We start from the raw sequence: 16792 nt of genomic DNA, 5'->3' as shown, positions 1-16792 counted from the left end.
CGCTGGAGAACCGAACCGGCCCCGACCGGTCTGTGGTCGTCGGACCTCCACACTCAGACCTGGGTGCCGACGTCTCAAGGCTGTCCCCAATGAGGGTCATGTCTCCACTCCTTTTGGTAAGAGGGATCAGGGGCAGGTTTTCCGCGAATCCCGGCGCCTCCCCTTTTTAAAATTCTAGGCCTACATACGTTCATTTGCCTGCATGCTTTGGCTATTAACTATCCCCAGGTGGACAATACACAAATCCCACACATTTTCCCCCTTTACGTTCGTATGAATTAGTGCTGTTCCTTTCATGGACAACCATTCTTACACGTATCGATTTCTCTGCCTGCCCCAAACGCCACGCCCTGTGCTGTAGAGACTTCAACTCACAATAATCCCCAAAGAGCTGTTACTGTTACTACTCCTTACGAAGACTGTTACTATCCCGGTTGTTCCAACCTGGAGCCCGAGGCGCGGGAAGTTTGGGTAACTTACCCACAGCCCTATGTCTACGTGCAGGTGAGGACTCCAGCAGCCAGTGCTCTTAGCCCCTCCATGGTCCCCAATCTAGCACACTTCGAGTGAGGGTTCGCAATGCTTGGGATATCCTTGTACTAAAAATTATTCGTTGTCTTTTTGAAATTCACATTTAACTCAGCATCCTGTGTTTACCAAATCAGACTACTCTCACTGGGAGGGAAGAGAGAAGAAATAGAAGAGAGAGCTCTACACTAATACAGTTAGATCCTCGCTCTTAAAGAGTTTCTATCTGTCTCATTGGGGGTTAATGTTTGTTGTTGTTAGATTTGGTTAATTACATTCATCTCATAATTTTCTGCAAATTGACTGCCCCCGTCAGCACCCTACTGAAAACAGTGCCTGCAAGGCGCCGCTGACCTTCTTAATCTTGGAACTCTTTGCAGCATGCGACATGTAAGCATCTTTTTTGAAATTCCATCCCTCTCAAGAGGCTTGGGTGCCTTCCTACCTCTCCCATCACTTCTATGTCATATTTTTCTCTTACATCTTCCTGAGAATTGTTATTCCTGCAGCTTCTACTCACCCTTTCCTCCTCCAGCTAGGTCACTTAGCAGAAAATCAGCTAGTTGAATGCCAATTTGTTGATTAACTCTTTGCCACATTTACTAAATGTAAAGACTGCACTGTTGTATTGCAATAATTAACAACTTTACCAAGAATTAGTTAGCAGCATTAACAAAAATGTTCAAGTTATTAGTTGTGAAATGTGTAGAAGTATGCATTTCAATATCAAAAACCAAAATAAAATGTAATACGGGAATAAAAATTAGAATTATTGGTTAATTTTGATTTCTTTCTGATGCTTTCAAATTAGGATTAAATTAAGTTGACCTAAATTAAATTTTGGATGATTTTATTAAAAAAGTAATTTAAGTGCAATTAACTAAAAATTCTGACTTTTTTTTGAATTTATAAGTTACAACAGAGTACAAAGAATAGGTGAGATAATGCTAAAATATTTTAAATGTTTTTAGTATTAAAAAGGTAGGAAATGTCATTCAAAGGTATTATGAAATAAATCAGAAGTAAGTGAAAAACTGTCTCATGTCATATACTGGGGTGCTTTCTTTTCTTTTCTTTCTTTCTTTTTTTTTTTTTTAAGATTTTTTTTTTTTTAAGATTTTATTTATTTATTTGACAGAGATCACAAGTAGGCAAAGAGACAGGCAGAGAGATGGGGGGGGAGGGTGGAACAGGTTCCCTGCTCATCAGAGAGCCCGATGCAGGGCTTGATCCCAGGACCCTGAGACCATGACCTGAGCTGAAGACAAAGGCTGAACCCTCTGAGCCACCCAGGCACCCCCTGGAGTGGTTTCTAATCTGGAACCACTTAAATAGGCAGATTTTGCTGTCGAAGTAATCCATGTTATTTATAACAGAGAGGAAGACTGTTCTACATTTTAGATATATTCATAAGTGATTAGGAACCATTGTATGTTGATTACTGTTTTGCCAAAGCTTTAATATTTTTAAGATTCATTTACAAAATGCTCAGAGTATATCAACCAGAAAATGTCACACAATATTTAGTATATAATATGATTCCTCCCATGTGTCCTATTTCATCTTTCTATTTAATTCATACAAACCATATGGTCCCTTCCAGATTATAATAGTCCCTTTCAGATATCTTTACTTCCTTTATAGCTAGTCTTCTTATATGTATGTACCTGACTGAGCCACTCAGTGCTTATACTCAGGTGTAACTTATATACATTTCATATAATATGCATATGTAACAAGTTAACTCTCTATGTATGAATAAATGTATATATGTAAGTATGACACAAGTATATATATACATATATATATAGTATACACATATCCATATATAATTCATAATCCAATTATGATAGTCAATATTAAAAATGTGTGCATAATTTTTCTATATATTTCACCAACTTGTTCAAGCTGTTAAATTACATTCATCTTATTCGGCAAATTTGTCAAATTGGTCATTCAGCAAATTGATCATTTGGCTAACTGGCTTTCAGCAAAATGCCTGCTTTCCTGTCATATACCTAAATGTCTTAAAAAGCCAAGCACTGTAATTTGCATATATAGATTTTTACTCAACTCTTGAATGAATGAGCATCTTTAACATTTCTCCCATTAAAAGTGCTTATTTATATGATAAATCAATGTCTAGCAAAAGATTCCACCAGTATGGTATTTTTACCTTAATTATTAAATAAGTGGAAGGGATAATGTGGCATTAAACAATTATAACTAGGTAGAAATTTATATAACTAAAAAGTCAACTTGGAACCAGAAAAAGTGAGTATGTAGCTTACATAACTAATGGTTTAAATTATATTAGTCTTTAGAATATTTAGACCTTTATAATACAGATTCATCATGGACCATGGGCAAGAAAAGGCAACCCCTGATCACTAAAGTCCTTGCTTTTGTAAGTTAAAAAAAAAAAAAATCCATCTCTAACAAAAGCTCACCATAGGGCGAGCATCATGGGCGTATGACACGTGTGGTCTCATAGACCCCATACTTTGTTTAATGCTCTGCTGGCTTCATTGCAAAATCCTTAGTAATTTCTGAATGAGGGAATCCCCATTTTTATTTTGCCTGGTCCTGCTTGCCTTGATGATGAAAAAAGAGACATGATAAATTTGTCAGTCCTTCTATTTAAAAGTAATTGGAAGGGGACCTGGGTGGCTCAGTTGGTTAAGCATCTGTCTTTGGCTCAGATCATGATCCCAGTGTCCTGGGATCAAGCCCCATGTCAGGATCCCTGCTCAGTGGGGAGTCTGCCTCTGCCCACCCCCTGGTGTGCATGTGCTCTCCTTCTCTTTCTCTCTCAAGTAAAAAAATAAACTCTTAAAAAAAGAATCGATTTATTAAAAAAAGAAATAAGAGCAATTAGAAAGTGATAAAGAGTAAGAACTCTTCAGAGCTAAAAGGCATAAAGGCTTCACTTGTGAATTCACTTAACTTGGAAAATGACCTGTGTACGGGAGCCTGATTTTGACTCTAGACCTAATTGTGAGACGATGAACGAAAGGAGGTACCCACAAGAATAGGTTTGATCTCTTCTCATGCCTTCAACAAGTATTCAGTATGGAGGCAGTAGGAATAGGGCAGTAATTTTTTTTTTAATCTGTCTTCACAGAACTTACATTCTTAGTGGAGAGAGTCAAAAAGCAAGATAAGTGAGTGAAATATAAAAAAACGTTAGGTAGTGATACATGCTGGGGAGAGACACCTAAGCAAGGAAGAATACCCCATGTGTGTGTGGGTGAGGGGGGTTATTGAATGTGATGCAGTTTTAAATAGGAGGACCAGGAAGTTGTCACAGAGAAGGTGAATTTTGAGTACAGATCTAAAGATCTAAAAGAGAATTATGTAGCCACATGGACTTCTGGGAGAAGAGCATTCCAAACATTTCAGAACAATTGCCAATGCCAGGAGGAGGGAGTGCGTTTGGTGTGGGACCTATCATGCAGGATTGTGTATTTGACTCTGAGTGAGATGGGAATCCATTGTAGAATATTAAGCTGAAATATGCCATGATCTAATTTATGTTTTTGAAGACATACCCAGATGCTATTTTGCTGCACAGGGCAAGAGCCAATGCAGGGAGATCAATTCAGAGATAAATGCAAATAATCCAGGCAAGAATAATGGCTTCTTGGACCTGGATGGTAACAGTGTTGGTAGTGCAAAGAGGTCAGGTTCTGTGTATATCTGAGAACTAAGTTGATAAGATTTGCTGACAAAGTAAGAGGGAAAAGAGGGGGTCAACAAAACTGCAAGAGTTTGGTCCTCAACATCTAGATATGGAAAATTAGCTGCTGGTGAAAATGCGGAAAGAGTAGATTTGGAAGAGTGCATCAAGAGTGCACTCTTGGTAAGGGATTAAATTGGGGACAAGAATGGACACAAGACAGGTTAGGATGCTGCTGTAGCCATCTTGACTAGAGGTGATGAGGATGGAATTAGAAAGGAAGGACTGGAATTGTTAAGAAATGGGCAGATGCCTGGATATAGGTTAGTGGTGGGGCAAGGGAAAGCTAGGACACTTAGCTTTGAGGCGTTAATGCTTAGGTGAATCGTGCATCATTTACTACAATATGCAAAGCCTGGAGGAGGAACAGTTGGAAGTAGATGATTCAGACACCTGATTTGTCCAACCTGAGTGTGAGGTGCTGATTAGGAGAAGGGTTACTTACAGGCTAAGCGCACGAGCTTTGGAGGCAGACTTCCAGTGCCCCATGCTTCACTCTGCCACTCAGCAATGGGGAAACCTTGGGCCAACTACTTAACATCTTTGTGCCAGGTTTCTTTTTATGTAAAATGAGAATAGAACATTACCGGACAGTGTTTGGGGAAGTAAATTACTTAGTAAATCCAAAGTGCTTATAATAGTGCCTAGCATGTACTAAGCCTTCAGCAAACACTAACTATTCTTAGAGACTGAGTCAAGTTAAGTAAACAAATAAAATGTGGAATTATTCAGCAGTGTATAGATGGAAGTGAAACCATAAGACCAGCTAAGATCTCAGGAGGGCAGATGTTTATGAACTTAGATGGGGGAAAAAAGTATAACTTTATTTTGCATCCCCTTCAGTTACTAAAGTAGACAACAAACCACAGTAGTGTTGGTATCTGTGTTATCAATGGAAATCATAGATATCTTCATATAAGATTATAATTGCAGGAGATATCTTGAAACATCATTTATGCTCATCACTACTTAAAGGAATTAACACAACATCACATATGCAGAGACTTCCCTATTCTCATCATCCCCCACCAGAGAGGTACATTTGTTTTAACTGATGTACTTACATTGACACATTATCATCCAAAGTCCATAATTTAGGGTTCACTCTTGATGTTGTACATTCTGTGGGTTTGGAAAAATTTTTAACAACATGTATATACTGTTAAAGTTTCATAAAACTAGTTTCATTGTCATGGGGTACCTGGATGGCTCAGTCAGTCAAGCATCTGACTTCAGCTCAGATTATGATCTCAAGGTCCTGGGATTAAGCCCATTGTCAGCCTCCCCACTCAGCAGGGAGTCTGCTTTCCCCTCCCCCTGCTCATACTCTCTCTGTCTCTTTCTCAAATGAATAAAATTATAAACAGACACACACACACACACACACACACACACTCACACACACGATGAAATATTATTCAGCCATCAAAAAGAATGAAATCTTGCCATTTGCAATGACGTGGATGGAACTAGAGGGTATTATGCCAAGTGAAATTAATCAGAGAAAGACAAATACAGTATGATTTCACTCATATGTGGAATTTAAGGGAAGGGAAGGAAAAATAAAATAAGGTAAAAACAGGGAGGGAGGCAAACCGTATGGGACTCTTAACTCTAGAGTTGCCGCAGGAGAGGTGGGTGGGGCATGGAGTACTGGGGTTATGGGCATTAAGGAGGACACTTGGTGTAGCGAGCACTGGGAATTATATGCAACTGATGAATCACTGAATTCTAGCCCTGAAACTAATAACTAAGTTGAATTTAAATAATTTTTTTTAAAAGACTAGTTTTGTCGTCCTAAAAATCCTCTATGCTGTTCCATTCATCTCTCCTTCTCCACAATCTCTGGCAACCCTGATCTTTTTACTGTCTTCATAGTTTTTTTTTTCTTTTCCAGAGTATCATATGTTTGGAATCATACAGTATGTAGTTTTTCTGGATTGGTTTCTTTCACTTTAGTCATATGCATTTAAGTTTCACTTAGTAGTATGCCTTTAAGTTTTAATTCGCTAAATATCTCATTTCTTTCTAGTGCTGAATAATATTCCATCGTCTGGATGTACCACAGGCTTTTTTTCTATCCACCTATTGAAGGACATCTTGGTTTGCTTTTAAGTTTTGGCAATTGTGAGTAAAGTTGCTATAAATTTCCATATGCATTTTTTATGTGACTATACTTTTTAGTTCATTTGGATGAATACCAAGGAGTTTAATTACTAGAGTGCATGGTTTAGAGTATGTTTAGTTTTGTAAGAAACTTACAAGCTATCTTCCAAAGTAATGGTACCATTTTGCATTCCTACCAGAGATGAATAAAGAGGGTTTCTCTTGCTCCACATCTCCCCCAGCATTCGACGTGTTCTAGATTTTGGTCATTCTAATGGGTGTGTCATGGCATCTCATTTATTTGCATATCCCTGATGAAATAATGACCTGGAGCAACTTTTCATATGCTTATTCGCCATTTATATTTCTTCTTTGGTGGGGTCTTTGGCCCATGTTTTAATTGTGTTTTTGGTTTCTTATTGTTGAGTTTAAGAAACTCTGTATATTTGCATAACAGTCCTTAATCAGATATACCTTGTGCAAATATTTTTTCCCAGTCTGTAGCTTCTCTTCTGAATTTCTTGACAGAATTTTTTGCAGAGCAGAAATTTTAAATTTGAATGAAGTCATATTCGTCAATTAGTTCTTTCATGGATCATGCCACCAGTGTTTTTATTTGTAAAAGTTCTTACAAATAGCAGTTTTTTCATGCAAAAAATCTCAAGATAAAAAGCTAGGATACCTCCAAAATGGAATTTCTATTTAACAAAATTACTTTTCCTAATGTCGTATAAAATGAGAGAGACTCTAATTCAGCCGTATTCACTAAAAATGTTCCGATTGGTTTTTGAAGTGGAACAGAGGAAATTGTTGCAGCAGCTGATGGAGAGGTTGTGGCCACCAGCTGACCCAGGAGCTAGACCCAGGCATTGGAGGCTCCTCACACCTTCCCCTGACCTTGGAATGTACACTCTGCCCACCAATTCTGTGTCCTTGAACTGCGCGAACAATGGGAACAGGGACGCAGCCTTGAAAGAGTGAGGTGTTGTTGAGACCATCTGGACTGCATACATGACTGAATCCAGTTAAGATCTCTATATAAACGTTTAAGATTCTGGCAGATAGTACAGAAATCTTGTTCTGCTGATGCCCAAGACAAGCTTCCTATGTAAGTTCCCTTGCTTATTAAACTTCCACCTACAAAAAACAAAAACAAAAATAAAAACAAAAAACAAAACAAAAAACAACAACAACAAAAAACTTCCACCTACTAATCTGGACTGACCTGCTTCTTTCTTCCTTCTCTTCCCCCTCCATGTGCAGGGGCTAGTTTCAGATTTTATCTGGAAGCTCCCAAGGTTGCAAACCAACAGAAATCCAGGAGAGGTTCTTGTGTCAAATGTTTTCATTCAGGGTAGAATTATAAAAATATCGTAAAATTTTGAAACAAACAGTGGAGGAATTGACAACCTCAGTGTTCCCCTGGAGTATGTGGTTAGAAGAATTCTTATTCTGTGAGTCTCTTTTGAAACTGATCAAGACCGTTGACAGGTTCAAAGTTGTGAAAAGTTGTTTTATTGTTCTGTTTTCTTGTGAAGATTATTTTTCCAAACAAAACTTCAATCGGGGGGGAAAAAAAAAAGCACTACATTCCTCCCATGATTGTAGTAATACTTGGTAATACATCCGGTATTCTTGCCTTAATGAAAAAAGAAGCACCTCATGAAGTCATCACTTTGTTTTTAACACAGACATGTGCTAGGAGTTAAGAATATTCTTACAGTTTCAAGAGACGTTTTGCCAATGAGTATAAAAGTCATAAACATTATCCTCTGATAATTACTCTGAAAAATTGAACTTGAAAAATTGAACTTAAAAATTGTCAAGAAAAGGGATCAGAATATGAGGTACAATAAGTCAAGCAGAGAGAGTCAGTTATCATATAGTTACACTTATTTATGAAGCATAAGGAATAACACAGAGGGCATTGGGAGACGGAGAGGAGAAGTGAGTTGGGGGAAATCGGAGGGGGAGACAAACCATAAGAGACTGTGGACTCTGAGAAACAAACTGAGGGTTTTGGACAGGAGGGGAGTGAGGGTTGGGTGAGCCCAGTGGTGGGTATTATGGAGGGCATGTACTGCATGGAGCACTGGATGTGGTGCATAAACAATGAATTATGGATCACTGGAAAAAATTTTAATTTAATTTAATTTAAAAAAATATATGAGGTACATCTTTATTAAAGTTCACTGACTTTCCCTGAGAACAAGACCTAAATGCTTGTCTGAATTAAGGATGGCTGGTTTTAATTTCTCTAAAAGAAAAGAAACCACGTTTTGAACACTTTGAAAAAAAAAAAGATTTGTCTATGAGTTGGCTCACCTGGAAGTTATTTTTAACCATATGAATAGATAAAGCTTTCAAGTCCAATGTGGCTTCTACTTTAAAAAAATTATAAGGTTTCTAGGATTAGCAGCTAGTGAGGAATGCCAGACTTTGAAATGCTAGGGAAGGTGCTTCATCCTGAGATGACTGTCGATTTCTTCAAAAAGAGAAATCTATGGACAATTGGAAACTACTCAGGATTCTTTTAGAAGTTACTTTTATCTTGATAGTATTAAAGCTGAACCACAGATCCACAATCCTTTTCTTTCTGACATAAACTCTATTGAAGGTATTGTCCTAGACCATGATCTTTGATCTTAGGACCAAATCTTATTATAGTTGAAATTTAACTCAAAAAGCCTTTGAGAATCCTGGTGTTCTTTGAAGCAAGCTTTCCTGGCCTTGCAAAGTGAGCTAAAGAAACTTTTTAATTCCATTTAACTCCATTTGAAAAAAAAAAAAAGTGTCTAATCAGTATTTTCAGTACTTACAACCATTAAACAAAAATTTGAAATTGTTATTTCAAAAATAAGATAGGATTTTAAGCTTACCTGTATTTAAAATGCTTGCCTTATTTTTGTGTTAAGATGAATATCATACATATATTTTGAAATCTATTTATATTTTAATATAGTTTCCTGTGTAACTCGAAGAATTTTATTTTGTCTTAAATATATTATTATTAGAAAGAATTGATAGACTTCATATGAGCACCAAAGCAACACAAAACAGTTAAGGACTCCTGAGACAGAGAAGAGCTCAGTCACATGATGGGGGTTTGAGAAGTTCAAGGTCTAAAAGAAGAGACATTAGCATCCTCGGAGGCAGCAAACAGCCATGAATTAAGAGAAAAGTAGGATAGTGTCACAGCATAAGAATCAAGAGAAGAATGTGTCTGAGGAAGGAGAGTGGTCATTTGTTACCAATGCTGCCAAAGGGTTACGAAAGTAGTTCTTTCTCTTGACCTTGACATGAATAGCTTCAGTGGAATGTCAATTTCTATAACCCCAAGTTGAGTGAGCGAGTGGGAGAGAAGTGGACGCAGTACCTATAGACGACTCAGTTTAGAAGCTTTCCTTGCTTTGAAGGGGAGCAAAGAAATGGTGCTGTTCCTTGGGGAAGAGCTGTGACCAAGACATACATATATATATTTTTTAATTAAAGATGCAAGATACCAGGCTACATCACTGCTGTCAGGGCTGATGCAAAACAGGGAGACATTTCTGATAGAAAAATCTAGAGTGGAATAATCTCAGGAGAGAAATTACTGAGAAAGAGAGAGTTCTGGGATTCAGAGCACAAGTGGAGGAAAGACTTTCAGAAGTCTGGGTCCAGATTCAAGAAGGCTGATAGGGTTTGGAGATGGGGTGATGCTGGGTTCTTCCCTCGCTGCTGCTGTTCCTTGGTAAAGCATGAAGCAGTGTTGTTAATGGGCTGAGACTGGGGGAAACGGGCATTTTGGGAAGTGGAAAATGTGTACTAGGGAGGTGTAGTAGCATTCTGGGGCAGTCCAAAGTGTTCTTTTCAGATTTGTAACTATAATATCCTTTACATTTTTATTTTTTAAAGATTTTACTTATTTATTTGACACAGAGAGATCACAAGTAGGCAGAGAGGCAGGCAGAGAAAGGAAGGGAAGCAGGCTCCCTGCTGAGCAGAGAGCCCGATGCGGGGCTCGATCCCAGGACCCTGAGACCATGACCTGTGCTGAAGGCAGAGGCTTAACCATCAAGTCTGTCTGTGGTAAGTATACCCTTCCCTTAGATTCATATTCTTTATCATTCTCTCTCTTTCTCCTTATTAAGTATAAGCGCTTTTGTTATTGTCGAACTGTTTGAAAGTTAGTTACCATATAACACTTCATTCCCTGAACACATCATGGAAAACAAAGTCATTCCTTGTGAATACACATGTAACACTCAGCAAATTTAAAACACTGATACTATAGCCAATATTTACAATTTTCTAATTTTATAATTAGAGAAAGAGAGAGTTCTGGGATTCAGAGCACAAGTGGAGGAAATAAATGGCGCTGTTCCTTTAAAGACAAATATCTCGGGGTGCCTTGGTGGCTCAGTGAGTTAAAGCCTCCGCTTTCAGGTCATGGTCCCAGGGTCCTGGGATTGAACCCCACATCAGGCTCTCTGCTCAGTGGGGAGCCTGCTTCCTCCTCTCTCTCTTCTTGCCTCTCTGCCTACTTGAGATCTCTGTCTGTCAAATAAATAAAATCTTATTAAAAAAAAGACAAATATCTCTTTGTTCTCTCTTTTTTAAAAATTTTATTTATTTGTCAGAGAGAGAGCTGAGCGAGAGTGAGCACAGGTAGAGAGAGTGGCAGGCTGAGGCAGAGGGAGAATCAGGCTCCCCGCCGAGCAAGGGGCCCGACACGGGACTGGGTCCCGGGATGCTGGGATCATGACCTGAGCTGAAGGCAGCTGCTGAACCTACTGAGCCACCCAGGCGTCCCTCTTTGTTCTATTTTTAACATAAAACAGTTCTTGAACTTCATTTCTTTCCTTTTTTCCCTTTTCAATTTTTTTGGTCTTTTATTCTTTCACGATATTAACATTTTTTAAAAAAAAGACTTTATTTATTTATTTGTCAGAGAGAGAGAGAGCACAAAGAGGGAGAGTGGAAGGCAGGGGAAGAAGCAGGCTCCCCACTGAGCGAGGAGCCTTGTGTGGGACTCTTTCCCACGACCCTGAGCTGAAGGCTTAACTGACTGAGCTACCCAGGTGTCCCCAGGACATTAACATTTTTGATAAGTCCAGGTTAACTGTCTTTCAGAATGTTGTAATTGTTATTTTAGAATGGGACTTCTCAAAATCTTGAGTAATTTTCTTCAACAAAGTTCAGGTGATCAAATGATGCAGGGAGTAAGCTCTCAGGGTTGTTACATTTAAGCAGGACAGTGTGTGACTGCAGTGTATGTGTAAGGGAGTTTGAATGAGTAAACCCTCAACTCTACATGGGTAAGAAGGGAAAGAGAACCTGAAGGGAGTGAGGGTAATGATCCAAGGGTGCTTAGGTGAGTGGAGGTCTCTACAAAGTCTCTGTAACACGAAAGAATTGGGTCAGGAACATAGGAAAGGCGGCTGATTGGGGAATACACCTGTCCTTTTTCACTCTACAGGTCTGCTGAAAGCCCAGTGTTTCGCTTGCGAGAAGATGTGGGAGAGAGATGCTATATACAAAACTGTTTCATGAGCACCATTGCTGCAAGTACAGCATATATTATACACAAGGACTTGTAAAGTCCTTTACCATAATTTTGACTTGATGTTACACCTCCTAAGAAGAGCACTTATGAGTCTCATACTTTATCATCTTCTCAGCATCCCCAGCAGAAAGGAATCGAGTTGTTGGTAGACGACTGTCAGGTAGAACATGTGACTAATGAAATCCTTAAGCCCCTCAGCGATAGCTCCAAGAAGAGAAGCAGAGTGCGTGCTCCCAGGCCGGAGTAGCTGAACTGAATGCTCCTCAGATTACCGGGTGTCCATCACTACCCAGATCGCCTGCACACCTGCCGGGTTTAATGGACGTCTCTATTTCAGTTACTCTACATTATGCCTCTTGTTTTGTCAAAGGGCAATTTTGATATAAGTTGCTGCCTAGAAAGGAGAAACTCTCAAAGATGTGCCCTCAACAAATAATTTTAGATTAAGGAGGTATGCAGTAACTGGAAGCCATGTATTAGCACTCAATTCTGGTGATTCAGGCACGGAGCCAAAGCATTTATGAATGTGGTGAGTACTGGCACCAGTTCCTTCACATAAAGTTATTTTATGAACAATAGTTCACTCTGAGTGCAGAATCTATCTGCCTTCATTAACTGACATTCTTTACCATTGTCAACATAAGCCAACATTCATTGAACGTCTACAGGGTTTTGGCACTCTATAATGTTCTATTTATACTTTCTTTTTTTAAACACTGACATACTATGAAATGAAAATATGGGCATTATTTCCTTCTAAAAGAACTCTGTAAAAGAGGAACACGATGACAGGGAAATAAGACACTGGAAAATTTCTTTCACTTTTTATTAAAAATTTACTATGTTTTTTTTTTTTTTAGCAAAATAGCTGAAATAGAACTATTTCAGTCATGACATATGCTATTTTAATCAAATTGCTGCCAGAAATACTGAATTGGCTTCAGAAAATGATACCAGTAAAATAACACATCTTAGAGTAGCTTTATCTTAATTTATACCAGAAGCACATTCTGAGATCCTCGCATTAGGGAGACAAACCATAGGAGACTCAATCTCACAAAACAAACTGAGGGTTGCTGGGGGTTGGGGGAATAGGCATAGGGTGGCTGGGTTATGTACATTGAGGAGGGTATGTGCTATGGTGAGTGCTGTGAAATGTGTAAGCCTGATGATTCACAGACCTGTACCCCTGGGGCAAATAATACATTATATGTCAATAAAAATAATTTAAAAATATAAATTTTAATTCAATAACACTTCCATCTCGAAAAATCTGGCTCGAATTGGAATTAAGCCTGTTGAAATTACACACTTCAGTTAGAGAGAGCTCCAGGTAGAACCAAAATATGGGCTTCAAGTGCCCTCTGGTGGCTGACGGGCAGAACAACCAAATATAATTTGAAGTCTGGAATAAACAGGCACATGCTAAATTTCATTCTTTGTTGCATTTATTTATTCATTTCTTGAAAAGAAGTTATGGAGAATTCTGCTAGGCACTTAGGATCAAAAGATAAATGGTATACAGTCTGTGTCATAGAAGCATGAGGGTAAAACTGACGACAGATAATTTCAATCCTCCCTGCCAAGTGCTCTTACAGATGTATTCCATTCCAACCAAGATATGTTGGTTATCTTCATTCTTGTAGATATTATCATGGTAATCAATATTATATAGGAATTCCTGAAAAACAAAAGCAGCTATTTTCCACACAGGGCGTAATTCATCTATCTATATAACTCTAGAACGCAAATAGTAAATAACCACATATATCTAGAGCTTTCCCTAGGAGTAACTCTAATCCACATTGCTTTTATGATCATCTTATTAATAGTATTAAAGCTTTGTACTTATTTTTATTCTTGCCATATAAAATTATCAGACCTGTTATGCAGCAGAGTCGGTCTTACCTGATAATTCAGTGTCATAGATGAAACCAGAACTCTAATTGCCTGCCTGCACCTGTTAGTTTTCTTGGTGGATTTATCCAATGACTTGTGTGGTTTCTGATGGTAATATGAAGGGTTTTATGAAGTCATTGAGTAATATGAGATAGCCATTTACAAGAAGGGTTAAAGCGCGCGCACACACACACACACACACAGGCACACTGGATCATTTCCAACACCAGCTACTGAGCAGCTGTCACAATTCTCTTAAGTTAGATGGAGTCTTTTATCAAGTTATGAAAAGTCCCATATCTGATTACCAATCCCCAGCATCACCCAGGCCTACCCTGGCACTGTTCAACCAAATGATACACTCGTAACACCAAAGCAAAGTGATTACATAAATAATTCAGTTGGGTCTTCTTTAATCCTAAACAAGAGTAGCTTATAGTCATCTTAGTTAGTATTTTACTCGCCCAGTGCAGTTGTGTGACCGTATTGTTTAATTACTGACATTGAACATGGAATGGTGCAAGACCTTTGAAGAATGTATTCCTAGTTTACATAAATCAATGATGGGAGCCAAGAAATTGGTTTATTTGAGAAATACCAATAGTTCTAGATGCAAACAAGACTATTCCTAAGCAGTCGAAAAAACCTAGAGGTAGTGGACATAGAGGTGGGCAGTTTTTGGCACTATCACCTTAAAACTATATACTTTTGTACTTTCAGTTGCTATATTTTCAATTCAACTTTCTTTTGTTCCATTTCAAAATATTTTCTTATCTCCATATCCTCTTTAAGCTTCATGACCAATTTTTGGTTTGTTTTCACATACAGTACTATAAAATATAGGGACTGTTGTTCTTAACATTTCTGCCTCACCATTTAAGGTGGTCTCCTTTTTGATAATGGGCAACAGAACAATGAATATAGTTATCGTTGCTTTAAGATCATTGCTTTTTAAGAGATGAAACAAAAACTCTCTTGTGTAGGTTTTTTGACTGTGTGTGTGTGAGAGAGAGAGTTCTTTACATAACTAAGTCCAGTTAGTTCAAAGACTACATTTAAAATATAAATGCATCAGAAATATAAAATTGTATCTCTGGAACATTAAATAAAAAAATTAACGTGAAGACTTTTCTCGATACCCGATTGTATTATTGTTACTTATTTTGTGCTCCCATAATGTTCACTCCCTTGTCCATCTACAAATATGTATCATGCAAAGTCAGAAAGTCTTTTCCTTTCCTCCAGATGTATGCGAAGTTCAAGTACCAGTGTGGTGAAGAGAAATTATGCACAGGTGCTTCTTACAGAAAAAAAAAAGTGGCTGGGAATCTAAACCAGACAAAGGAATGTTAAAATGTTTTTGCAGCTACTCAAGCTGAATTTTGAAGGTGAAGTAGGAATGAGAGAAGTAAAAGGGCTTTCAGGGTTGATGGAATTTTGTATTTAGGGATGATTTAACTTGATACTTTTGAGGACTCTTTCGAGTAATGAGAATATCAAACCTGGTTGCTTACGGTCAAGCCTGAATTTTGCACTATAAACTAAGCCACCAAGAAATTTCAGGTAGAATAGAATGACACTTGCCTTTTAGTTAAGGTCACTTAGGTAATAGTGTGGAAGAGTCACTGGAGAAAGCATCAACAGCTACAGCAGAAAACCTTAGGAGCCCGCTGCATAATTTGTGTGAACTAAGGCAGTTAAGCGGGCAGAAGCAGGGCACCTGGGTGGCTCAGTGGGTTAAAGCCTCTGCCTTTGGCTCAGGCCATGATCCCAGGGTCCTGGGATCGAGTCCTGCGTCGGGCTCTCTGCTCAGCAGGGAGCCTGCTTCCTCCTCTCTCTGACTGCCTCTGCCTACTTGTGATCTCCGTCAAATAAATAAAATCTTAAAAAAAAAAAAAGGGCAGAAGCAGACAACTGACATCCTTGCTACAAAGTGGTCCTCCATTAGCTGCATGAGCACTGACTGGGAGCTTGTCAGAAAGAGAATGTTGTGCCGGATCTCTTACCTTCTTTATTAGTATTTTAATAAGCTCTGGTAATCTGTAGGTCTGGGAGGTACCACACACAGAGTAAGTAACACAGTGGGGGCAGTTAGTGGAGGAAAAGAAGTCACTATTCTAGGTGTGGTCAGTTTAAGGTGTTTATGGAACATCCAAGAAAGCTGATCCACAGCAGTTGGGTACAGGTCTGAAGGCTGGGTTGAAGTCTGGTTTGGAGAAACAATTTAGCCTTTATCAACAAGTTTGTATTTGAAGCCATGGTCCAACCCAAGTTTCCTGGGATTCGCCCAAGGAAAGTATATCACTAGTCAAGCAGAGGGCCCAGGAGGGAACACTAAGAAACACGATTATTTGAAGTCCCATACAGCAAAAGGTTTCCACAAGACACAGAAGGAACTTCCAGTGGTAGGAATGCACAATGTGAGTAGTGGGAAGAAAGTTCCAAGTGGCAGGATGGTCAACATTCTCGTTCCAGCAGAGGTCACATAAGAACAGACAAGAGTCCATTGGGTTTGGCAATCTTGATGTCAGAGTAAAGCTACAGGTGGAGATTATTTCCCATTAAGTTCTTTCTTGACCTTAGTATGTGGGGATGCAATTTAGTTCCTGCTCTCAAAGTTCAGATGAGTAGAGTATGTGAGAGGAGCTTGGTATGGAGCCAGTTTGCAAATGTTCTCTCTTCCAATAGGATGGTAAATTCTTTGAGGAATAAGGAAGGCACATAAAGATGAGTAAGACCCAGTCCCCAACCCTCAGCATTTATAACAAATCAGAAATAAGACATCTGTAGTACAAGATGGGACATGTATTATAAAATAGCAGAGATTCAAAAGAGGAATACACCACATCCAGACAGTAAGAAGAGCCTGCTTACTCCTCCTTAATTGTTAGCACAGAGATATGCACATACTTAACACTTACACTGTATTAATTGCTGAATTTTCCTCTGAACAAATATGGTATATTATTAAT

The 16792-nt window shown here is 38.6% G+C and overlaps 1 long non-coding RNA gene across 3 annotated transcripts; it reads left to right on the top strand.

Moving 5' to 3' along the window:
• Position 1: 1 nt before the first annotated feature.
• LOC123391453 lies at positions 2-13022 on the top strand. 3 transcript variants are annotated; one of them, XR_006606140.1, is made up of 3 exons: positions 2-116; positions 6300-6394; positions 11835-13022. It is a non-coding gene; the product is annotated as an uncharacterized LOC123391453 (long non-coding RNA). The 3 variants fall into 3 exon arrangements; XR_006606141.1 differs by lacking the exon at positions 11835-13022 and adding an exon at positions 10295-10341; XR_006606139.1 differs by lacking the exon at positions 11835-13022 and adding an exon at positions 7167-7533.
• Positions 13023-16792: the final 3770 nt, after the last annotated feature.

The sequence above is a fragment of the Mustela putorius genome, unplaced genomic scaffold (assembly GCF_011764305.1).
Source record: "Mustela putorius furo isolate JIRA1106 unplaced genomic scaffold, ASM1176430v1.1 tig00000228_pilon_pilon_pilon, whole genome shotgun sequence".
Classification (NCBI taxonomy): domain Eukaryota; kingdom Metazoa; phylum Chordata; class Mammalia; order Carnivora; family Mustelidae; genus Mustela; species Mustela putorius.
This window is presented reverse-complemented; position numbering and strand designations above follow the sequence as displayed.